The 26,169-nt window shown below is 35.7% G+C and overlaps 1 protein-coding gene across 2 annotated transcripts in view; it reads right to left on the bottom strand.

Annotated features, from left to right (window-relative positions):
* Positions 1-26,169, bottom strand: part of LOC134528214 (connectin-like) — a 903,159-nt gene that overhangs the window by 381,817 nt on the left and 495,173 nt on the right. The window lies entirely within an intron of this gene.

Below are 26,169 nucleotides of genomic sequence, written 5' to 3'. Positions count from 1 at the left end.
GGTTTAAAGGGGAGGGACGGGAACACGCGAGGATGCCATGTTGGTTTAACTGCTGGTGATGGGTCGGATTCTCGAATTTTCTCGAATGTCAACATAAAATTCGATTTCCCAGATATTGCCTCGAATATTCCCCTCGATCCTAATCTTGATGTCAAGGGTAAAAAAATAAAATTATGAACAATAAATGAGAATTATTAACATACGATGTTGAAACATTCTAACCTTTAAATGGTTATTTCACAAACTAATTTTCTAGAATCAATACATATTGTAATTCAATTTATATAATCACACGTTAAAAGTACAGTATCTTAAGAAATGGAAAAAGGATAAGTATGAATAAAAAAAATTGACTTAGTAAACTTCTGAGGTTATCTGTGTTGAAAATTTTAATTTACTTTATCTTCTTTAGTAATTTTCCTCAGATCTTTTCCTCCTTCGTATACTAAGGATTTGGTGACCTTTGAGGACTGGAGGATTTTATTGTCTCACCCCTAGTTTCAATGGTTATTTTTACGACATAACAAATTTTCTTCGTTTCTAGATTGTGGTTGAAACACAAAACAAAATGCATATACTCACTTAAAAATAATAACATGAAATTAGTTATAAACTTTGTAACTTTTCTTATTATTATCTAAAATGTATAATAAATAAATTTTTTAATACGACGAACCATTATTGCCAGGGATGGTAAAATTTAAGCTAGAAGAAGAATTAATTTCATTTCAATTAGTAGGCGTAGTACAAAATACGATCAACATTTAAAAAATTGGTTGTCTGTAAAGTCGGTATACGGACGATAGTTTAACGTGACAACGTCATAACAAAACATTGATGAAATGATTGCATACTTTTATGAATAAAATTTAATCATTTTTATTGAATTATCACTATGTTGTATGGATACAAAGAAGGAGTGAAATGAAATCTACAATTTAATTGATAAATTTTCTTTTATTTGCACTCATTAATTCAAGTATGTTTATTACTTTAACGAAGAGATTATTTTAACTATAACTTTTATACATGTTTTCTTTTTAACTTCCAATCTGTGTTATTCTGTTAAGGATAGGACGATGATAGGAAAAGTAGGAAACGAATGGGAGTGTTTCAAGTTTAATGTGCCTCGAAAAAGTCAAAACGATGGTTGTTCCAATCGAGTGAAAGAGAGATAGATACGGCGCAAGCGTACAATGAGCGTAACGGGACACAGCGTAACGGGACAATGTGCGTAACGGGACAATGAGTCATCCTTTTTCGTGCGTGCAGCCGGCGTTCTCGATTTATTAGACGTTGTCACGTCGAAAACCTTTTTACTGTAAAGCCTATCAAAATCTTTAAATAGTGTTCGAGTGGGTAACCGGTTCGAAAAAGATAGCCTAATTAAAAAAAAAATATTTACTAACTAATATTTACACAATTAATTAAATTAAAATACTTAAAATATCCGTCCACTGTTTCGTTCAGTCAACGGTTCACTCTCCCCATTGGAGTTCTGCTTAAACCCTGCTCACTCTTCCGACACGGCACGGTCCCGGATTCATCGGTCTCCGTCGCTTGTCATCCGGGTTCGCTCCCTAAGGGGTCACTCACCCTCCCTCTCTTCACTGACTCGGAGGCTGGCGTCGTCGTGTTTATACACCTCAGTCTCCCTTCTGCGATGATCTCGCGCCCCTTTGACGTGTGGTGTCATCAGGGTCCACTTGACACCCCGAAACTCCCAGACCAATGGCGTCCTAATTTACGCCACTCCACGCGGCCTCCGGGAGCCCGCAGAACACTCCAGAAGGACAGAATGGACAATGGCAAATCGCCGGGGAAGTTGGAAGTGGTGGTGTGAGGGGTAGAGAGGACGGGCCGCTAACCTGAAAAATGCGGGACCGAATTCTAACGGGCCGGATGACTGGCCTACCTTAGCGGCCCCGCCTCCGGTATGCCCGTAAAAATAAATCGATCTTTACGTCGTATCATATGCGATTCATCGAACCGTGCTTTTTAATGCGATATTATTTAATAGATACCCAGTTATTTTTTATCGGAGTATCTGTAATATCATCCTAATTTATGATTGAAATTAGGTAGACAGGTAGAATTTAAGTGCTGTCAACGTATCCTATGTGCTTTTAATTCACCTGCAATTTAAATAAGTTGTTAGTGTTGTTATTCATTTAATCTTTTATTATAACGACACTTATAAGAACTTTATACTTTTAAGTATTTACTTATTAAATATAAATAAATGTTGCCACATTAGTAGATCGCATCCACGCAAAGGCGGGAGATGATAAAAAATGGGGGGGGGGGGAGGGAAGACGGTCGCTAGTACTTTATATAAAATTATTTTTATGATTGAAACCCCTGGCGCAAAGGCCAATATAAATGTTTAATGCTTAGCTTATGGAACAAAATGGGTGTGTTATCTTTAGATACTAGAAGCACAGTACAGAACCTATACCTATCTAAGCCAGGCAAATTTCCAAATCATGGCTACGTCATTATTATAGAGAACATTTAGGAACTGTAAGAAAATGCTGGGTACATAGAAAACATTCGAAAAATTTTGGCTGCAGTTTCCAGAACGTAAAAAAAAAACAAAATCTAAATCTACCTTTGTCAGTATAATGTGATGAAACATTTTTTTTTAAAATTTGTACTCCAATACTAAAGTGAAATAAATTAATTAATATTTTTATTCCAAGTAGTTCATACTGGGCTATAGGAAATGTGGTGTTCTTGTACTAAAGTTTAATTTATGTTTTGTATTCCCGTCATCATTCGCGGCGGAGTTTTGAGTTACGCTTTCAACGCGAAGGAGCAAAGTTTAGATTAAACGTCTCCAACGAACTTCGCGTTAGTATCACTTACAGCAGGTAAACATCTTAACTTTACGTTCAAAGTTACTTGATCCGAGACACTTTATGGTTAGTATGAACTTGAGCCATGTAGATGATTTGACGATGAAACTTCATAAAGAATTTTTGTTTAAGATAAAAAAAAAATACACATTTGTGGTTGATATAAGTACATGTATAGAGAAGCTTTTCATGGAATCTAGTTCATTCAATATTCTCTAGCCCCTCATGTTATAACGAAAATAAAGTTATCGATTTTATTTATTGTAGTAGGAATGATAACACTGAATAATAGAATAAAAGAGAAGCGGAATTGATTGTGTTTGTTTCTTTGTGTGTACATTTTATAATTTCAGAAGGATGGGTTAATATGATTGGATTTGTTTTTTATGTTGGCAGGTTTTTTATTTTGCTCCACTGTGGATGGTTAAAACTACCAAGAATGAAACTGTGATGCATTTTTGTAATATGAGAGTCACTAAAAACAAATTAATTAATATTAGTTGGAGTTGCGTTTTTCACCGTGTTAAGTAAGCATGTATCTTAACGCGGATTATGACTGGCTGCGTAGAAAGCAATGCCATTCGCAGTTTTAAGCCTTACTGAAAAACATTAATTCCAACTGTTCTTCCATCCTTGCGCTTCATTGCCTAATCGCACCAAGCTCATTGCGCTTTAAAAAAACTTAATTTGTATAATGTTTTTCAACTGTGCCCTTTTTCAAAGTTGAAACACAAAGTGAATCTTCAACAAAAATTAAATATAATTAAATTAATTCCATTGCATAGGCAAGAACTATTAATTAGCAAGCACAATTTAAGATACATTTATGTTCAACTAACGATCAGCTTCGACTTGACAAAATATAGATTTTAATAAGTAAGTACTTATAAGTATCAAGTTCTTGTAAATGTCCGGTGTTTTTTTTTAATTATTTACATACTAACATGCACTGGCCATAACTAAAGAATTTCTTTGTTGACAATGTTGACAGATTTTTTTTCTCGTGAGAGAACACAAATAGATTTTGTTTGGATGACACACGCGAAAGGGCTACAAATAGCTGTCCATGTGAGAAGCACTCAACGCTAGAATCTATTCCTGGTTGCGGTGAGTCATTCATAGAAGATACATATTTTATATCACGGACTTTTTTGTAATTTTTTTAAGACCTACAATTCTGTAGTACTTTAATTAGAAGTATCAGTAACGTATAAGTTAGCGTAAGCCACGTAAGCACCCTAAAAGGGTATTTTTACGACTTGATTACAGAAATCGAGATTCGTCTGCTATCTTTAAATTTAATGTGAACATATTACATACATAAAAACTTCCGGAAGAAATTCTCCAAGTGATAGTGAAAACAGGATCTCAATACATTGTGCGGCTTAGACAAAGAGTAAGCGAACTAACAAAATGACACGGTTAGCGACTTTGTTTTGTATAAATTTATGTTTCAGAAAAGTATAGGCTTTTTTATTTATTTTTACTGAAAGTTATGTTGTTAAACGTGTTAAGAAGGTGGTTACCAAGGATCAGTCCGTTGGAACAGCTTACAATCACTGTATTATGTAAGTATACCTACCTATAACCTGTATTCATTTCAATCACGTGAATCCAGCCACTGTATGTATGTCTCGAACACTGCACAGGTATATATTTTTTTACAAAATAAGGAGGGATGATGATTAGTCTCCCGGAAATTTCACGGATTCCTCTGGCCTCAGGATATAATTCAAAGTTATAGGTGTGCTTGACCCATGTTTACTTTCCCATTGGTTGATTTCTTAGCGAGAAAATTTTTATCCTTGTTATTTGGCATTACCTGATTCGCTTACTTCTCTCCTAGCTGGACATCATTGGCTCACGGTCGTAGAGAGGCGTGTCCAAACAACTGCGTGCCAATCATGAACACAGTGCGAGAGTGTGAAGGTTTGCATTCTAGCTTGCGACTAAATGAATCCGCGAAATTTCCGGGTCTCTAATGATGATGTTTATGTGAATGTTTTTTTTTAATTTCCCCCTTCATCCCCCCCCCCTCTCCTAGTGCTGCGTGACGCATGCGGGGCGGAACGAATCGAACGCGACACTACTTCATCACGCTCTAACAATCGCAAATAAGGGCAGGAACAACACGAACGGGACACTGAGCGATGGCCTCGATAACTCGTCCGAAATTTGCGAGCACGTTAACTCGATTTATTTACCCAATGATTTTTTTTTACTCCCTTGCACTTTTTTTTTCCCCACCCGCCGGACCAGCGCCGGCAACAACGTCTCTTCGATACCGCGAGGCTGGGGGAAGCTGGGGTTTTTTAAAGCGTTTGGTAAACATGTTTTTCTTTCTTCTGGAAGACGCGCGCGCGCGTGCCAATATCACGCAGAGGAAGGATGGATGTATCACGGACGTGTATTGATTTTCTGCGCATCCTGTTGTTGCGGTGACGAACGCGTATCGTGGTTACGGGAACACCTGTAGAGCTGTCAAAATCCGCGTAAAGGAAAGGACAGAGTTTTTTTTTTTTTTTTTGGAATAGTGTAGTAAATACGACAATCACACGTGAAAGAAAGTTGTGTGGCCAATGGGTCTTTTTGGTTAGTTTTGGTTTTAAAACTTATTTATTGTCATATCATACACACTTACAGAATGACATTAATACAATTTTTTTTTCCCACCCTTACATTGTACCAGACATTTAAACTATTGTCTGAAGTGTGATATCAATTCTTACGTGGTTGTGGCTAAGAAAACGTTATATATACACATACTTATTAAAATCTATATTTTGTCAAGTCGGGGCTGATCGTTAGTTGAACATAAATGTATCTTAAATTGTACTTGCAAATTAATAGTCCTTGCTTATGCAATGGAAATAATTTAATATATATATTTATATATATTCTGTGGAATTAGGTGTACGTATTGTTACATTTTAATGGATTAATTTCTTAGAAATTTGGCTCATTTAAATATATAAATTGTTAAGTATGCGAGATATTTTTTACAGTAATAATAGACAAGATTTTGCTACATAAATATTGAAATAATTTTTTCCCAAAAATAATATAATGTATTATTATTAATTTTTAATCATAATAAGGACTATGCATGATTGCGTAACAAAATTTTGTAGTCACAGTGTCAAATAATAAATTTGTTGCAGGGTGAGAATTCTATAACTTTTGAAATATTGCCTATAACTCAAAAACTACGATAATGTTTTTTTTAAATTTTTGGTTTCTGATACAGAACCTTAATTAATTGGCTTATCAACTGTTCTCAGCTTAACGTTTAGGTCTGTGAATCTCTGTGTATTCCAGATAAGTGCGCCTGAGCACAGATACCAACAAATTGTAGTAAATACTTAATTCCTGCAGTCGTTGGTCCTGAAAATGCCAACGTTTCTTCCAGTTGGCAACATCACACGCCAACATAACTTATGGGCAGTATGAAAACTCGCCAGTCGTAAAGCAATACAAATTTTGCTAAAAAAAAAAATTAATAAAAAACTAGGTACTTTTTAAAATTTATGATTGACGAAAGGTACTACGCATTGACGGTTAATTCAAAGTTTTGTATAACACACGATTATATTCCCTTAATTCATAGCATTAAATAACAGTTTTTTGAAAGTAATAAAAAAATGTTATAAGCCATCAACTTAAGTTGTATAAATAATTCGATTTAAATCGGGCGAAAAAAAAAGAAATGTATTGGAATAAAAAACAACTTAGGGGAACTAACCATCCTCTTAACACCGTCAACTGCTTGTGTGCGTGTGTCATTCCAGAAGCTTCAGACTGCAAAGTTGACCGTTCCCGAAAGGAAAATTCCAGAAATTATTCGGAAGTCACATGCAGGATGAAAGAGCTGGAGCTGAGTTCGATGGGAATGGAGTGGGATGGTAGAAGAAAGGGGGGTGGGGGTAAGAGAATCTCGTGCGATGCCAAAGCGGGCGCCTGCCGAGGGCTGGGAGCGAAAGCACACAAAAATTCTGAGGATTCTCTGGGGACACGCCGTCTTCTCGACATCCCTCCCTCCTCTTCCTCTCTTCCTCGTCCCTTTTTGGTTCGAGCCTCGTGCCGCGTGTTTGCGCAGGATTTGGGTAAGCATGTAGCCCCGCGAGGGGGGGGGGGAAGGAGGGGGGATAAGCAGGCGACGGATACCACCGCCGCCTTATCCCGAGGTTATTTTCGCGAGGCGAACCGCTGGATCCCTTTCCCTGACAGTCCCGCCAAACGTCTTCTTCCCCGCGGAGCAACAACGCCTCAAGTGCCCCTCCTTCGAGCCAAAGCGAAATTCTTTTTTTCTTTCTTTTCTTTCTTTTTTTCTCCCGCATTCCCGTAAACGGCATCTTCCTCGGAGCAAAAATATTAAATACGCACTTCCTGTCACGATATTAGGTTTTTTTTTTTTTGTTTCAGTTCGCCTCTGGTGTTATTTAATTTCTCAAGCCGTGCGGTATGCGTTATAATTTCACTGTGCGAGCAATGCGTAGCATGTTTTGTTAAAAATGTTTTTCACCAAATATATGATCATTGTCGTTTCTATGCCTTCCAATCTAAATAATTCATTTAGAATAACTTCTCTAGTGCAAATTTATTTTTAATATTTCTACATTAATTCTGAAATAAACGAAATACAAAAAAAAATTCAACTTTGTGTGATGGTCTTGAAAAAATAAGTAAATAATATCCTAAGTGTAACTAGGAAATTAAATCTAAATTATTATGAAAGCCGTCAAAACAGCTTTTTTTTTTTAAAACTTAAAACAGTTATCATTTTGATGGCAAGGTAAGAACTTTTAATTTTTGAGATATATATATATATATTTTAATATTATCTTGAGCGAAACACAAGTCAGTTGAAAACCAAGCGCGGAAAATAAAATGCCATTGCTGCTTCGTTGTGTGATCCCTGCTGATATCTCATTCATGAATGATGAGTACTTAGAAGGGAGGGGGGGGGGGGCACCGTTACCTTGGAAGACAAATATATAGTCACGATGGTGCACCTCTCACGTATGATTTGTGTTTGCACTTCCGTAACGAATATTTAAAAATGTACTAGAGTACGTGTATCCTAAATAACTTCACTTGATGATGGCAGTAATTAAGGTGAGTAGTGCTGCCTCTTAACTACCATCGGGGATAGGTGCCCAACATTAAAGGGAACCAACATTAGCGCAAGATTGCTAAGGAAAAATGGCGAACTGATTATTAATTTTATAGAAACTGAGCAGAATTCCAGTTTCGTAACCGTATTGTAATATGGATTTATTGTGTGAGTATCACCACACAAAATTCTGTTGTTTTCAACTCACCTGTTCTACTAACAACAAAATAATTAGGATTTTCACACCATATGCAAATTAATTCTTTAGAATTTTTTATTAAATTTTGATAAGTGATAAAAAAATACGTTTTATCGATCACGAAATATTTGATATTTTGACGGTAAAATGCCACTCAGGGTCCAACCCGTTGCATCATTTGTTAAGGAGGATTAGGCCTCGCCATACTACAACTTCGAGTATTTTGATTACGCTTGCAATAAAGCTTACAAGCAAAAATTTTGGTTTGACATGGCATAAGAAGTTAGTTTTGGCTGCTTGTTGAAGTCAACACTTGGGAACTGGTGTGATTATCATGATAGTTATACTCGCCCGCGAGAAATAATAACTTATTTCCTCGCGGCATTTACAGACTACAGCCTGTTAGTAAGAATGTGTTTACGACAAGGTACAGAATGTCTGGGAAATATGATTAATGTCTTGACATACCAAAAATTGGGATAAATAGTTCAAAATACATGATGACTTAGATAAAAAAATTGCAAGTATGGCAAGAGGTAAGTATGCGAGCGCAAAATTATGTTATTGCTCAAGTATGCAAATGCGCAAGTATGCTGCGTCATTTCAAATCGTCTCCCCCCAGCTGTCTTCACTTCTAGTGGTCCCCCCCCCCCCCAACCCAGTACCTAACTATTCATCTCATGCGATCGGAAATTTTTCGCAAAGATCGAAAATTGTAGCCCCTTCAGCAAAGAAGTTAGGCTTAGCACAAAAAAAAAGACACAAGCGAGTGCGCAGTTGGCTATGCACACGACTGTACGCATGAACTGTGCGTAATCGGTTATCAATTCAAATCTTATGCATTGATTTTAGCCAACGTAATTTCGCAAATATCCATATTTTGATATAGGTAGTCCGACATCTGACTGACCGTCTGTGAGCACAGGTCTTCAAAATATAAATAAATTTAGGTGATGTAATATTTTTAGTGAACAATTTTAGCCTTGGAAAATATTTTAGTACTTTTTTTTGCATTAATCGCTAGTTTTTTTGCAGATAATAGCCATGATTTATTTTATGACACCTGGAGAATGTAATTACTTAAAAATTTCTTGCAACGATAACATACATAAATTTGTTCCTAGCAGGCATAAGGCACTATGTCAAAAAAAAAACATATATCCCCCCCATTTTTTAGAGCTGTTCAAAGAATTTTGAAAAAAAAAAAAAATCTCACTCATTTACTTAATTTTTTCTACCCTAAATACGTGAATTTCTGACATATCGTAGATCTTAAGTGTTGCATGCCACTATAAAGAACTTCAAACGGTTGTCAAGTTTATGGTTAAAAGTGCATTTTGTCCAAAAGTGAACATTGTGTCTTATGCCTCCGAGTACAGTAGTATAAACAGTTCCCAACTCCCACAAGTATGCCATCCTACTCTGATTTTATTGGCTGTAGCTGAAGATAACTTTTAAAGAGTTTAGTTAAGGCTTGTTCATGTGTGCACTCAGTTTTCATCTGTTGAAGCTTTTATATTATGATATTTAAAAAATAACTTATCTCCTATGCCTATTATTCCAGAGTCGGGCGTTTTTTTTACTGAAATTCTGCAACTTTCTGGGACTGGTTCAAAGATAAATAATATATCTCATGTTCTCTGTGCAGTGAAAAAATTCTCTTCTCGTGAATTCCCACCAGTGAATTTCTTCATACCACCTGTTAAACTTTAATTACTTCAAGAATTTAGACTTTTAATATAATTTTAGAACATAAAGACATTAAAACGTTCAGGGAGGCAAAAACAATACCGACTGAAATTTCAAACAAAGAACAACATAATTGATGAAAAATCTTTCTTACGAAATTCAAAAATTTTGCTTTCATTGAAGTAAAATGTAATTTTAGTGATAAATAAATGTGTCATGGTGATAATATAACCCTATCTTTTGGTAGCCGGCAAAACCTCTCTCCTTAGCATGAAACATATTGTTTTCAAAACTTCCGCTTTTGTAAAATTTTCGAGAAGTAAGAGTGTAGACACGAGTAAATTTGGGAAACTTAGTTCTGAATTGAAGTATAAAGCGATGTGCTTTGGACCGGAAACTCAAAGAGGAGACGCTGGAAACTTTCTATACGTTTATGTATTACGAAAGCATTGAAAATTTTGGTTCATGTAAATATTGTTCAACAAAAATATGGTTTAGATGACGTGTTTCTTACTTATATTATTAAAAAAATAAAGAAAGCGACATCTTCCAGTTCTTAACTATGTTTAAAATTTTCAGCATAAACTAGTTGCAAATTCTTTTATTGATAAAGAGGAGAATTTAGAAATTTACTTCCTCAAGTTTGTCTCCAAGGACTTTAAGAATATATCTACTATTTACAAATGGTTACCTTGAATTATTATAATTGGACTGTAGATCTTCAGTCAGTTGGAAATCGAAACTCTGCGCTGAAAAATAATGAATCGCAAACGAATAACATTACGAAATGCAGTTTTTGCGACATGTGAAGAGTGAGTGGAGTCAAGGGTTTGACATATGTTTGAAATAGAAAACACAGTCAATTTTGGATGTAGTCCAAGCAAATAAACGTTTGTAGAGGAAAATCGAAGTAACACAATTTTTGACTTTTGGACTTTGATTGTACTAGTTAGGATGTAAACGTACTCAAATTCCCTATTCCTAGGATGTGAGCGGGGTGCATGGGGGCATGTAGAAGGTCCCTTTTTTCGGTTTGTTGCTTATATCTCGTAAAATATTAGTCATAGTAATAAGATTACTCCATATAAAATTAAAGCTGACAAAATGTGCCCAGATATTCTCGTTAAAAATTAGATAATTTTCAAAAGAATACTTTTTTGCCTCACGTTTTTTTACTTATTTGACTAGCTAACTCTTCAGTCCTTCGAGCTACGAAACGGTTCCAAGGAAGGAAGTTGTAGAGCATTCAAAATCCTCCAAAAATACAATACTTTACTATTTTTTGTTTAACCGTTCAAAAGTAAGAGCCATTTCAACTTTTAGTGTTAGTTCCGAGATTCTGCAAAAAAATAGTAACTTTCTTATTTTTTGTTATTCCACTGCTCTAACTTTATATACAAACCAAAATATACGTATTAATATGTATAAACAGTATGTAATATACACAAGTGGCACATAAAAATTATATGTATTATACATATGTATATTTATGTATACGTATATGTATATATATTTATATGTATGTATTATAGATATGTATTATTTAAAAGTAGTATTTTTTGGTGTAGTTAAAGACTATTTTCGACACCCTAATATATGGCTAAAACTTAAATACCGTAAGTCACAGCTTACGAACAATGGAAATGAAAGAAAACGTGTGATGTGCTAACTTACTTTATGTTAAAGAGAGGGAGGGGGGATACGAGGGTATTTCAACACGCGTACAGAAGCTGCCAAGAGATGCCGAAGGCGACAGGATAGAAAGGACCGTGATAGTAAAATGGTAAGTTTATCTTCGAAGGCGGCAGGAAGATCAGAAAAACTCCCGTCGAAGGGAGGAGGGATGGCCTTCTCTAAGGCCGGTCTAAGAGGGTTCGTGGGTTGAAGTAAGACCCCGCCCGCGTGATTTAGACTTGGTGGGTTCGCGCTTCAGCCACGTGAATAGTGTTTTGGAAAGCCGTTATCACAGTGGTGTGGGGGCAAAACGTCTTAAGGACCAATGAGTGCGAAAAGAGATCGCAATTGTGAAAACATTCATGAAAGAATCAAAACCAGTTTGATCTGTGTGGGAGATGAAAAATGGCGAGCGGTTCTGAGCCCAACAATAATCTTGAAGATCCCATGCATAACCGAAAAACGTAAAACTCCACCTTTGCCTTTGTATTTTAGACATTTAATTATTTAATTTACTAAAAAAAAGATTAACATATGTTTACATATATTAACACTACAGGTATCATAAAGATTACAGAAACGTTTGAGGAAAACAAAGTGTGAAACTTTAATAAATTTCACTGACATTGGCAGGTACATCCGATATCTCAACTATGCCACAGTTTTGATGGCCAAGTTCGTTCAGAAAAAAAATTTCTTGAATAAGTTTATAAATCTGATAGCCAAAAATTAATATTGCACCCAAATATTGACAAGTTTTCATTAATGTACGTTTTTCTATATTTTTAATGTACCATTACATAACAAACCCAGTTCTGTCACGCTGAAGATGCGACTCTTTAAAATATATTTCATTGTTGTTTACAATTTGGGATTACTACTTCATATTTTGGCTATAATATTCTTTATTATAGACTTTCCCAATATTAATGGGTTTTTATTTATCACAGCTTTCATTATTTTTAGGCTAATTACTTACTTGTACAAATTATAGAAGGACTCGTCAATAAATATATTTGAAATTAAATAAATGAATGCCTTTCATATGAATATATGACTATGCAAATGTCTACGCGCATGTAGCATAATATATTTACGTATTCTTTGGTTTTGGGCCGTCTCAAAGATTTTATTTTTAATTTTATTTATTGTATACCTAATTTATTTCAACCTTGCACCAACTACAACAAGCCATTCTTTCTTCAGCTTAAACAAATCTATGTTTGCATTGTTTGTACTATACGTGTTTATATTTTACACGCGTGATTTATCTGATGTGAGAAGTTTTGTGTGAAACTCTGAAAAAACTTTATTCTCTGTAATATAGTTGGAGTTTTTTGAAACCTTCCATTTGGGCTAAGTAATTGATTTCATTCCTAACTTCGCGTTTTATCGCTAGCTATCTTACGAGTCCAGCAAAAAAAAACCGTAAACTTTTTGCTTTGAAAGCAATGTCATTTAAGCCATTACCACGTTTGGTCTTTTCTCCTAAAAATATTCAAGTTACATAGACTTTTACAAGTTTGTTCTTTACCGAAAATTTGTCCCTTTCAAAGTTGTAACAACCGTTATTATGTTAATTTCTACTCTAGGGTAACAACACTTGAGAAACTTAAAAGATTTACCTACAGCCCGAAAAGTTACTTTTCTCATTGACTCACATAAAATTTTTCTCCTGGTTTTCTACGCTAATTTTACGATTGAGCTTTACAGAAGTGAATCACTTCCCATTATTATGCCTGAGATCCTGAAGTAGCTTAATAATGGGCTAAGAGAAAACGAAGGTAAAGTCTGTGAACATAATAGTTTACAACACTTAACAACATGGAATATAGGTATAGGACATATATTGATATTTTTCTTCAGCAATTTTCTTGACACTAATGATATTTTAAGCTGTTACTGTACACGTATATTATACTATAATTTCAATGTACATCGTAGATCCTTCGATAGGTTTAGCAAATATATCTTAATTTCGATTTATTAGTAGTGTGATCCTGCCCTGGGAATAATGAAGTGAGTCAGTTAATTGTCTTTATGATCGTGCGTCAGAAAACACTGCAATATCGATTCTTACGTATTTTGAATTTGTTTGGATGACGAGGTTTTTTTTTTTTTACACATTCATTTTAGCTGTTTGTGCAGTTTCATTCAGCGATTTAAACTGTGCCTTAAAATAAGTGCTGAAATTCAAGTGTAAAACTACAAAGAACTTATCTTGTGGCGGTGTCAAATAGTCTTCGGGATTCCGAGGGTTAGATAACTCTCGTAGAGTGGGCTGTCACCCGGGTCCTTTGCCCGTCGTGGACTTACCTTGGACGCGGGGACGTCGGGAAAGCCTCGAACTTCACCTTTTCTCGCGCCAAGACTGGCCCCGCCATTGCGATGTCTATGTACTCCGCATACACTTTTCCACTTGCACCTTTTTTCCTCACCTGGAACCTCGAAAACTTGGCTTGCTTGCTTCTTTTTTTTTTTTTTTCGTCTTCTTTCGTGGATAGTGGAAAAGTGCCAACGGGGAGGAAACTTGCAACATGGAAAAGTACGGACGGTACAATACCAAAACTTCGTATACAATCCATAGATCGAGTACAACGGTTCTGCTCTCAAGAGTTTGTAAAATACGTCGGTAGATAGCGCTGTCAACCACAGCAGTTTCCTACGCAAACTTTGAAGACTTCAGAAAGTACGCCTTGCGGTGAATAAATATGGTTGAAAATTCAGAAATAAAAAAAAACCGTATTGTAGGCAGCAAGCGTTGTGTAAGAGAAATGTTGGTACTATTCCGCCACTGTTTTCTGTTTTTCCCTGCTGCAAGTTTCTCCAACCCCCCCCCCCCCCCCTCCCTCCGTCGACCGCCCCTTCTCGGACCAACTTTCTCCAGCGGCTGTAGTAGCTTAGAGACCTGCGCGACTGCCGACTGGAATGTCGTCTTCTCGGAATCCTCTTGGAAGTATTCTAAGACTCCTCTTGCCTCACCTCTCCCCCCTACAAGCGTCCAGGCTCCCTGACAAACTCACCCCCTGCTCTTCTCCATCGAGCATAGCTGTCTTTGCCAGAGAGGGCGTATAAACAACTGCGAGTCGCAGACAACCAGGACGGGACAGTGCATGGCACGACTCACCTCTCCACATTCTCCACCCCCTCGTCTACTGAGTTTATCGCCTTTTAGCCACGAAGGTACATTTATTTCACTAATTATGTTTCATTGTCTTATTTAAGTGGTGACGTTAGAGCGTGTCTCACTGTCTTACACTTAACCACATAAATTTAACTAAGTATCTACAAGCAACATAAGCTTAAAAGCTGTAGCCAAGAAAAACTAAAAACACTTACAAATACAATAGAATAAAAATTAATTAACAAATCACAAGCCCAAAAAAATAACAAAAAAAATTAGAAAATAACATAAAAATGATTTACCTAACTTATAATATATCAAAAATAGATGTTAAAATTGTTTTAATCCATCTAAAGCTATGTTTTTAATGGTTTGAACATATTTAATGAATACAAATAAAAAAAATAAAAATAGCTGAGACGCAAACAATTTTTAAGATAATAATACATTTTCTTATAATAAATCATACATTCACGCCTATCCAATCACAGCTTAGCCTGATCATCGGAGTTTAGCAAGTACCTGAATAATGTTTTCTTAAACACGGGAAAGAGAGGATTTTGAAGTCCGATTGTCTCGGGTAGTTCATTCCAGTTAGGTGCAATAGTCACAGAAAACGTTTTTGAGTATGCAACTGCCTTATGAGTTCATATAATCACAGCTTAAAATACATCTGCTGTGCATTAAGAGGTCCGCCTAGCCGGGTTCGTGGTATTTTTGTTTAGTGAGGCAGAATAAGTGGCACGCTCTCTGGTTCTTCTAGTGCAGGATCGCGTCAAAACGAAAGCAAGCTCGGCTCCAGAAGGGGGGGCGGTGGGGGCGATAGCCCCTCCCGAGACCAATTTTATTGATTAGTGTATATTTATGTTTACTTAAATATTTAATTTCATATGTTAAACTTTTATCACATCAAAAGTTGCATGGAGCTACTAAGGTTCTGTATTTGAAACCTGTCATTTGTAAATAATATTCCAAGGCCAATATCTGACCACTTTAATTTTTTGCAACTACGACCTTTCTTTGTGCGATAGCCCCTCCCGAAAAGTCATCCTGAAGCCGCCATTGAACGAAAGGCTCTCAATTGGCACGCAGTTCTCTCGTCGTCCACAGAAAAAAGTATGAGATTTGCATGGCGACAAAAATATTCTATGACGTTGAAATCAATACAGGTCTATGACAAACGGTGTCAACCAGCAATTTGCTTGTGTTAGAAAATAATGTTTTAAATCAATCTTCCCCATTGTAAGAAACATTCGAGGAACGTGCGGTGTTGCTTACCTCTGGTGTACAGATATACTTCAAAAGCTTCGTTCATCACAGCAGCTTAATTTTTAAACGTTTATCAGGGTTCTAAGCTTCGCGGAAATAACGCGAAAACGCTAGTCATATAGGAAGAAAATTGTTAGGAGAATTATATATTTTTTTATGTGTGACCTTGAGGCATTTTGCACGCCTCCGTTCACTTTAGTTTTTATATATAAAAAATCATAACAATGTTGTTAGTTGTTTTTGCTCTAGGTCTAGTGTTAAATTCTAGAAAAGTTTCTCTTGGTCTTTGGTTCTAAGGAATAGTGCTTTCATGTCATGCCGCAAATCCTGTGTGATTAAACATGCTCAGGGCAGTAATATATCATTTTATTTCTAGTATCATCCTGTCCGGTTTCGGTTTCATAGTTTCCACGATTTTTTAGACATCATAGGCGACTGCGTACCTTGACTCGTGGTCGGAGTACCTCGAGCTACGCCTCAATCTGTTGAATCGTTTTCATTCTAGTCTGCCCTGTGGCGAGGAGAGCGATTTCAGTGGCTCTGCAAGGCCCTAAACACTTTATATTATTCACCCCCAATATTTCCCTCTCATCCAGGCTCTGAATATGCGCAGAACTCAGTTTTCTTCACTTATATGCAAACCCTGTGAAATTATTTGTACGTAGTATAAGTGTAAAAAAATCAAAAAGCTTCCTCCGTGTATTTACGTACAGTAGGTTTAAAAATTGTTATCATAAAAAAGTTATCATAATTGGTTTTACATCTGTATTGATCATCACATTAAATAAAAACTAATTAACTATTATTTAATTTTTTCTTATACTGCCATTTATATTAGTGTTCTGAGGTATATAAATAATTCCTGCAAATAATAGCGTAAAAATGGTGTTATGTTATAGTTGAAACACTGAACTATGTCCTGTCTTCACTAAGAGGTGCAATGATCTAAAATATATTATTTTCTATTTTGACGATAAAAATAAATTTTAATATAGTGCCATGATTGTATAGTGATAGATTTTTCTCAGGTGTATAACTTAAATTATATTTTCGTGAATTCGGACGGTTACTGTAATAGTTAAATAAAATGTTTCCTGATTGGTATTCACAGTTACAGTCGTACAAGTCAATCCTCTATACCGTAAAAAAAGGATAGCATGAAAATTAAAAAAAAAAAAAAAATACTTAGTTAATCGGGCGCGGATGATAAATAAGTCATGAAAACCATCGTGTTTACCTTATATTTGTTTCCATCTTTCAATTTGAGATAGTTTTTTTCTCTCTATGAAACACTAACGTACATATTTAAATGTGAAATAAAGTTCATTTCTTTAAAAAAATAAATAAAAATAAATAACACCCTGCTATAGTAAAATGTATTCAATTTCGAGGACTGTAGTACAAATGTGAAAATTAAAAGAAAAATTCATTTTTGTGGTGTTTCCATAAACAGTATATTTTTATTTATTTGTTTGTTTGTTTGATCCGCTCAGAGTGGAGTGTGCGAAACGCCAACAGCAAGCGAACAAAGGTTGACGAAACAGACAAAAAAAATCCGTCAGCCCGTATCTATGATACAGTTTGTGATGCCCCTGCAGCCAAGCGCGAAGTAAAAAAAAAGTTTTTCTGTTGACAAATAAATCGACAAAGAGAAAAAAGTTATTTGGATGAAAGGATCCCAGTCGCGTGGAGCGGAAGGCCAAAGTGGAAACGTATGCTGTAACAACAAAATCAAACCTAGGAATCGAAACGTAAAATCGCCGTTGTTATTACAGACCACTGCGTAATTTACACACCAAGGGACCTCTCTAGCCAAGCGCTAAAACGCATACAAAGAACAAGCTGACTTTTCCCCCTTAATAGGTTTCAGTAATTTCCTCTTGAGGGCGCCAAGTTAATTTCATTTACGGTCAATTCCATACACGATCTTTTTGACGTGACAAAGTCTAATAAATCGATGAACGCCGGCTGCATGCATGAAAAAGGGTCCCGTAACGCACATTGTCCCACTACGATGTATCCCGTTACGCTCATTGTACGCTTGCGCCGCATCTATCTCTCTTCCACTCGATTGGAACAACCATCGATTTGACTTTTCAATCATGTTCTCGTCGTTTGAAATATTAATATTGTGTAATTTAACGATCGTCCACCGATTTTCAGCACAATCGGTTCGGTTATTTAAAAGTAATGTTGAATTTTCAAATACGTTTTTGACGTGACAACGTCTAATAAATCGATGAACGTCGGCTGCACGCACGAAAAACGATGACTCATTGTCCCGTTACGCACATTGTCCCGTTACACTGTGTCCCGTTACGCTTATTGTACGCTTGCGCCGCATCTATCTCTCTTCCACTCGATTGGAACAACCAACGAATTGACTTTTTCGAGGCACATTAAACTTGAAACACTCCCATTCATTCCTACTTTTCCTATCGTCGTCCTATCCTTAACAGAATAACACAGATTGGAAGAAGTTAAATAGCAAACATGTATAAAAGTTATAGTTAAAATAATCTCTTCGTTAAAGTAATAAACATATTTGAATTAATGAGTGCAAATAAAAGTAAATTCATCAATTAAATTATAGGTTTCATTTCACTCCTCTTTGTATCCATACAAAATAGTGATAATTCAATAAAAATGATTCAATTTTATTCATACAAGTATGCAATCATTTCATCAATGTTTTGTTATGACGTTGTCACGTTAAACTATCGTCCGTAAACCGACTTTACAGACAACCAAGTTTTTTTCATATAGTATATGTCAACAATACTTCATTAATTACATCAAACGAGAGAGACTAAAGCAACAAAATTACGTAAGCCCTTATACATCACGTAACTGAATATTCATTACAGAATAGTTAATCAGAAAGAAACCTTACTAAAATTTGATCATTATTTTTCAATTATAAAAAATGAAGGGCACAATATTAAATTTAAAGTAAAAACTCGTATTTTAGAGAATGTTTACTGTGTGAATATAAGACTGGACTAGCATTATACACGCCGGGAAAATATAGGTAATGGTGCCTCAGTGATTTGGTTATAAAAATGTACTGATGACTTTAGAAATAGGTTTAGGGTATTGTGTCCAGAAACACCGTTCTTTGACGTCTACAAGGATTGGAACAGGCTAATAATTTTAAATTTTCATGAGTTTAGAATAAAAGTATTGAAGTTTAATATAATGACAGATATAACACTATAGTTATTTGTCTAAAAGACAACTCCATTATTTTAACATACAGTCCTTAGTTGTATAGTATGGTCACAATATTATTTGAAATTTACGTAGCAATGTGTATAGTTCCTAATCCTCTACAGTAAACAAACTTTTATTTGTTGTCAATTGCGTAACATCGTGTCCTCTGTTTTCAGATTCTTGAAATTGCAATGGATGAATAGGAAATAACTAACTTCCAACGGTTAATACTGCTTGGTCCACGCCAATGAATATTTCCGCCGAATACGACGTACGGAGTAAAATGTGCGTGCGCGGGAATTTTCGCAAATGTGGACGTGGCAACGAACGCAAACATTTATTACACATTCAAAGCACACGCTCCAGAATGAGTTGGTTTATCCGTCGAACATCAAAAGATTTACGCCACATCGAGTTCTCGATGCGAACGGTTATTTTTGTTTTTGCAGCGCGAATGCTTTATTTTTTCTATCCACAGACCAGACCAAGTTTATGTTAGTTAACAATGTCGGAATTAAGGAAAAGTGTGCAGCTTTTATTGATTTGTGCGATTTACTAAAACGAAAAGAAGATAAAAATAGGTACTACTAGACCAATGATCTGTAAAATAATTGACGAACCCAGTTTTAGTGGTTGTAGTTTTTGGTTGTATAACTTGAGCACCAACACATACCGCTCGAGATAACAATTTATTCTTCTGGTAATAATCTTTAATTTTTGAGGAAAAACATTGTGCTGAATCCTTTCGGAGAAAATGTTTATATGCGTGGACTCGGCTTGAAATTTGTTTTTAAACCCTGTATGCTGTATTTTTTTTTTTTATTTTGTAAATTGAACAGAAATATTCATTAAAAAAAATCAGATATTTGTAAATTTGTACATTTACATGAAAAAAATATAGCGCAACAAAAATGTGTTCGCAGTAATACTGGGTTCGTATTCTTAATCCGCATTTATGCTTTGTGTTGTCCCAGTACCTCCAGTAATTAGTTATTTATAAACGGTTACCTGTATAGCTTTTTAGTATTAACTGCACACATTAATAAGCATAATAAAATCAAATTAAGTCCAACTATCAAATATTTGATTATCTTTTTCATGATTTTAATATATATATATGTTTGAATGTAACATCAATTAAAAAGAAAATTATATGCCAATTTTCGTAAGAAATACTCAGTATTATCTCGAAAAACGTTTTTAATGTACGCAAAAGTAACCATAGCAATGTGTTGTACAAAGTTACAATAAGTGTAATAAGTTACAATATCTTTCTTGTAATATTACAAACTATTTCTTGGCATCTGATTGATTGCCAAATGAATCTTTTGTAAATGTACAGGAATTTTTTTTTCTGTGCACAGAATCTTGCACAGAAAATTACCGCCGTGAAAATAAAGATTTTTGTGTGATTTGATTAATCACATAAACATTTTATGGTAAAATAAAAATTGTATGTCAACATTGTTTAAGGGTCATTGAAGGGAGGCGATTGACTCCTTGGTAGTATAAAAATAATTTCTTTAATTACCATACAATTAAACTATAAATAATAAATAGTAAACAAAATAGTGACATGTCGCTAATTTAAGACGTTGGCCTCACACTCGTAAGGGCCTGAGTTCGAATATGGTACAGCCATCATGATTTATTTATTCAATTGTTTCTTTAAATAAACCCAGAAAAATTCTGGGATGATCCCTTGCAATAACTTATTCGACGAGACGCTAAAATTAAAAAAAAAAAAAAAAAAAAAATACCTACACCCTATATTGCTGCGTACAAACACACAAAGCCATTTTTTTTTAAATAGTAAATACCCCTGTCCCTCAATTTTGGCCCTATGCTAAACCTGTTTGTTATTTACTTTGAGTCGGCTTCCGGCTGGTGACCCAAAGGTCCTAGGTTCGACTCCCGGCCGAGCCGGGGGATTTTTCGGCCGTTGAAAATTGCCTTCCTGCTTTCATGACTGGGTGGTTTAGTTGCCAATTATTATCGTCCATGATGTGAAGGCAATTGCGATTTAGCGCATCATCATCTCGCCTATAGAGTGTCTCACTCTTAGTTTGTAGTACAAAGTAAATGGTGCCTAATGTTGCCAGGTTTATACTACCCAGCTTGTAAACGTTAAAATGTTGACCTTTTATACCACTGCTAATTATAATAAATTAAATACATATTTTATATTTTGCATTTTTTTTACTTTTCTAAGAATATAAAATAATATATATTGATAGTATTATCACAGCTGTGTTAATCCTGAAAAAAAAATAATTGCCAAACATGAATTAATATTTACATAGAGAAACTATTTGTTGCAGTCGTCTGTCACAATTAATAACAAAGCATTCCATCAAAGTATGTGTGATCCTCAAACAGAGCCAAAAATTTTAATAATAATTATATGAAATAAAATAAATAGTTTAAAAAACTGTTAAAAGCAAAATGGTGACTCATAGTTACGTCTTCCTAGAATTAAAGATGGAATATTATCAGATGATAGCCTTGACGAGATACAAGAAAAGTTATCTCCAATATTCTTATTACAAAATTTCCTTAAGAAAAAAACAAGGTTTTTGATACACTAAAAATAATTTTTTCGTTATATTTTTTTAAGTTGTGTCCGAATATTTTCCGCTATATTGCGTACATCACCGAACAAGGACATCGCTGATGGCCGAAATCGTGTATTATAAAGAGAGTGCAACCGCCCATTCATGTGGACACTGCAAAATAAGGATGAGGTCCGCTGCAGTACACCCAAGCCTAGACAGAGACAAACCCATCCCCCCCACCCTTATCACCACCTCTCACAACAATCTAAACTCCCGCGACGATGTCTAGGGATCCAAGCCAGCTAGCTTGGCCAAACCATCGTCACCATCTCGGTCCGTCGAAAGCCTCAGACAGGTCTTCTCGCGCACTCGGGAGGAAATGAAATCCCTATCGGAGTACACCAGCGCTGCGTTGTTGCTCTCCCGGCTCGCTGGCACAACCTCATCCCTGGGCTCCGAGAAGTTTCTCTCCCCTCGTGGCTAGCAACTGCGCCAGCATTCGACGCCGAGCTCAGATCTCGAAGCGAGCGGTACACGCCGAGCGCTGAAGATTCCCAATGCTCGCACATACTGCCCAGAGAATAAAATGTAGTATTACGCCACCGCAAAATATATTCCCCGATAGATTTTGTTCCGGTCAACAAAAACATTTCATTATTTTCTCAATTAATACTCGAAACCTATATATATATTTTTTATTATTGTTGCTAAGCGCGAACATTAAACGACCACATCCCAACACCGGTTCCGCAAGAGTAACAAGGCGGCAAGCAGCCTTTTTTGAAACCACCGAACTTAACTACAACCTTGTTCACAAATATTGGTCCTGAACAGTTGTTTAATTTCTCAAGAACGATGTCCGACTTTGAAGGCGATATTAACTCCAAGTTTTATATTTTGTCAACCATTTTCCAATCAGAACACAAATTGTTTATCAATAATCAATTGGTATCTTAAATATATATATATAATTGATGGTAAATTATATATACATAAGGAAGGTATACGATATAAATAAGGTTTTTCACGCCACCATGGACCGATGGACCGTGGATGTATTCCTACAAGGAAAGGTGGGTCGCCAGCTGAAAAACTGCCCTAAGCAGTAGCGCGAAACGAGATCCCTGCTGTATTGCTCGTCGCCTCGCGCCAATCGGTGCCAAACCTTTTCAACGGCGCTTCGCTTCTCCTCTCTTCGCTTCGCCTCGCTTCGCGCCAGTGGGCGCGCGCACCTTTTTACCTAAGGCATGGGGCACGTATTTTTTCACGAAAAGATTTCGAGCTCTTGCATTGGCTATTTGGGTGACAACATTCTTCACCAGATATTTACAAAATGTCATTTTCGAGTTGTAGAAGGTCGCGCAAAAGATCATAATTATGTTCAGGGGCGCAAATCTGTAGGATTCTCAAGGGGTCCCCCGCGGAAACTCGCCCGTTGGGTGGAGGAAAAGAGATAGAGAGGGGAGCTGCCCGAGAGTTTTGCGCGTGTGTTTGAACGACACGTCATCTCTGGATATGCTGCTTGTATATTGTATACTGTCCATATGTTAGCTTATATACATGCAATAAGCAGATAACTTAAAAAAAAAATACACAGAAAGTTTTCCGCAACACATTATTTTGACAGAAAACCCGTTACACAGTCACACTTTTGCAAGTGCATTGTAGACCTCACTCAGTGAGGGTTTTTTAATTCCTGGAAGTGGGGGGAAGGGGCCCCTTGCCTTTCTCCCATCCGGGAACTACGCTCATTATTATAAACACCTGCGTGACCTTTTACCGCTCTAGGTTAATATTTAGTAAATACCTATTTAGAAAATGTGAGACCAAACACATAAGTTGCAAGATTGGTATATGAAGGAAGACTTTTACAGGGAAATCTCTTTATTAATAGTAATAACAAGAAAGTGAAATAATCGACCCGACTTGCGGACCCGTGATTTAAGAGCATAGGAATAAGTCGCATCGTGCTTGAATAACGAGAATATAAAAAAAATAATAGGATCTGAATGACATGAGAGAATTCTATGAGGTTTGTTTTGTGGGTTAAATATTTTCATTACGGAGACGTGAATGTACAGACATTGAAAATACAGTGAATAGTTGAAAGAAAAAAATGCAAACTGTTTTTATTATGAAATAAGATCTTGAAATAAAACATAACCAAGCCATTTAAAAAAAATTGGCGGCAAAATTATTAAATACACAAAAGTAAAGCTTTTATAATAACCAAATTTTAGAAAAACAATTTAATTTTTTTTTCACAATTGCATAACAGAACGTTTAAAAAAATTAAAATTAGCTTAAAATTGTAATAAGTTATTCATACTAAGATTTGGTTACCACACAGGTTTTTTTATATGATTTTAATAATTTTACAGCCGATTTTTTATCCTATTTATTTATTTTTTGGGTTTTCGAGCCCTCAACTATTTGCAAAATTAAAAAAAAACTATCCACTCTATTGACTAATTCTATACATTCAGGTTTTCTTAATGATAATATCCAGCATATAAAATTTCCAACCGCCCCCTAAATTGTCGCGCGCGGAGCTTGCGATTACGCACACGACTATTGAACTCGCGCAGTGTAATTGAGGCCTCAGGCCCACTTCGGCCCTATCAGCTTTCAGTTAAACACTGATTCATATGTGCCGGTTCGTGTTGTGTCCATTAACGAGTCCAGGCATGGTCAGGAACTAATTATTAAAGTCGTAATTGCAGGCATCACGGCACGTCGAAATAAAACGTGCCTGCTGTTCAAAATAAATCTTCCTAATGTTAACAGAGTTATTTTATAACTACACGTAATGCAGGTCATTAGCATGCGATTTAAAATATAACTCCCAATTTTAACTAATGTAATAGGCAAGCCTTATCACATATTGTGTGTCAACTTTTCAATTTTATAAATATTTAAGCCAGGTGGGTATTCCTTTGAATTTCTCATAAATAAATTTAAAAAAATATGAAAACAGAAAATGTGAGTTGTTTTATTCATTTACAATAATTACTTAAGTTGGTTTTATGTTTATTTTGTTAAGTTTTAATATTTGTTGCAATTATTTAAAATAAATATTTTATGTTAAACATTCTGCATGTGTAGATTTATTTAGCTCATTCATTCCGTCACATTACTACATAACGTATAATGCATAAAAATATTTCGGTAAATGAAATAATATTTATTAAGTTTAATTAGCTGAATACTAGAGAAAATTTAGAACAAGAAATATACAGATTATGAAAACAAAAAATTAAATGTCGAAATAATAAAATAATTGTCGGCTGTGCAAAAAATAGGTACATAAAAACGGAAAACTATTTACACTAAATTAAAAAAAAAATATTCTGAAAATGAATTTAATGTCACTTAAGTATTCATTTAGTTTTATTGTATGAAAAGGGGCAAACCTGACAAATTCATGTGTTAAATTTGTCCTACAATTCACGTGGGTCAACCATTGGAAGAAAGGAAATTCGTACGTGCGTACATGAAAGTTTACGTGACGATCGTACGTACGTCACGTCTAAATTAACAATCCAGATTTCGTCTGTTATTCAACATCCATTTACTAAATATTATCGAACAGTCACGAAAGTGTTCCTAATTATAACCACGTGCCTGAAATTTTACAACTCGAAAAAATCGTTTAGTAAATATCTGGTCAGAAGATTCGTGACCCAGTAACAAATGATGAGAGTAAATTTACAAGAAAATAACTAAAACAATAGTGATAACAACAAAATGAAATAACCAAGGGCTGAGCTTACAGTCGCCTGCCGCCGTGTAGTGTGATTAAACATTTTAGTTGTAATTTATTGACAGCCAGTGTCATAAGTAGGGCCATGTGATTTTTGCGAAAAGATTTTCCGACCAGCTGTGTGCTAAAATCTTTATAGCATTTTCTGTGTCACGTGGTTGGCTGGGTTTATTCCAGGTGCATGTATACTGTCGGCGCACCAATCACAGCCACCCAGTGCGGAAGCAAACTCGTCCTGAATGGCCCGGCCAGACAGGGCGATGGCTTCTCTCGCAGACGGCCGCCAATCACAAGGGAACAATGGCATACCTTGTTGCAGTTTAACGAGCGAGCAGACTATTTCGCGAAAAACGCATGTCCCTAGTCATAAGTCGATGCGATGACGTCACCGGAGCGTAACGAAAGTTTAAACTCTCGGAGAGCAACGAGAAGTGTAACTATCAGGGTTGGAGCGGTTGAATGTGCATAGGAGAAGGGGTTTCAGGAATGGGGTGATTGATAGCTCGTATGAATTTTCATAGTACAGTTTTATATCTGCACATTTACATACGCAGTAAAACTTCGTTTATGAGGCCTACATTGATCGGGGTCTCAGAATAATCCGGGTAATATTTGTAGACATATAAATTTTATGTTCTCATACATTTTTTTAACCTAAGCAAGAACGTAACAAGTAAACCAAATATTCGCTTTTTTTTTTTTTTTAGTTTGA

This window comes from Bacillus rossius, chromosome 1, assembly GCF_032445375.1.
Source record: "Bacillus rossius redtenbacheri isolate Brsri chromosome 1, Brsri_v3, whole genome shotgun sequence".
Taxonomy (NCBI): domain Eukaryota; kingdom Metazoa; phylum Arthropoda; class Insecta; order Phasmatodea; family Bacillidae; genus Bacillus; species Bacillus rossius.
Note: the sequence above shows the minus strand (reverse complement) of the source record. Positions and strands in the feature narration are given on the sequence as shown.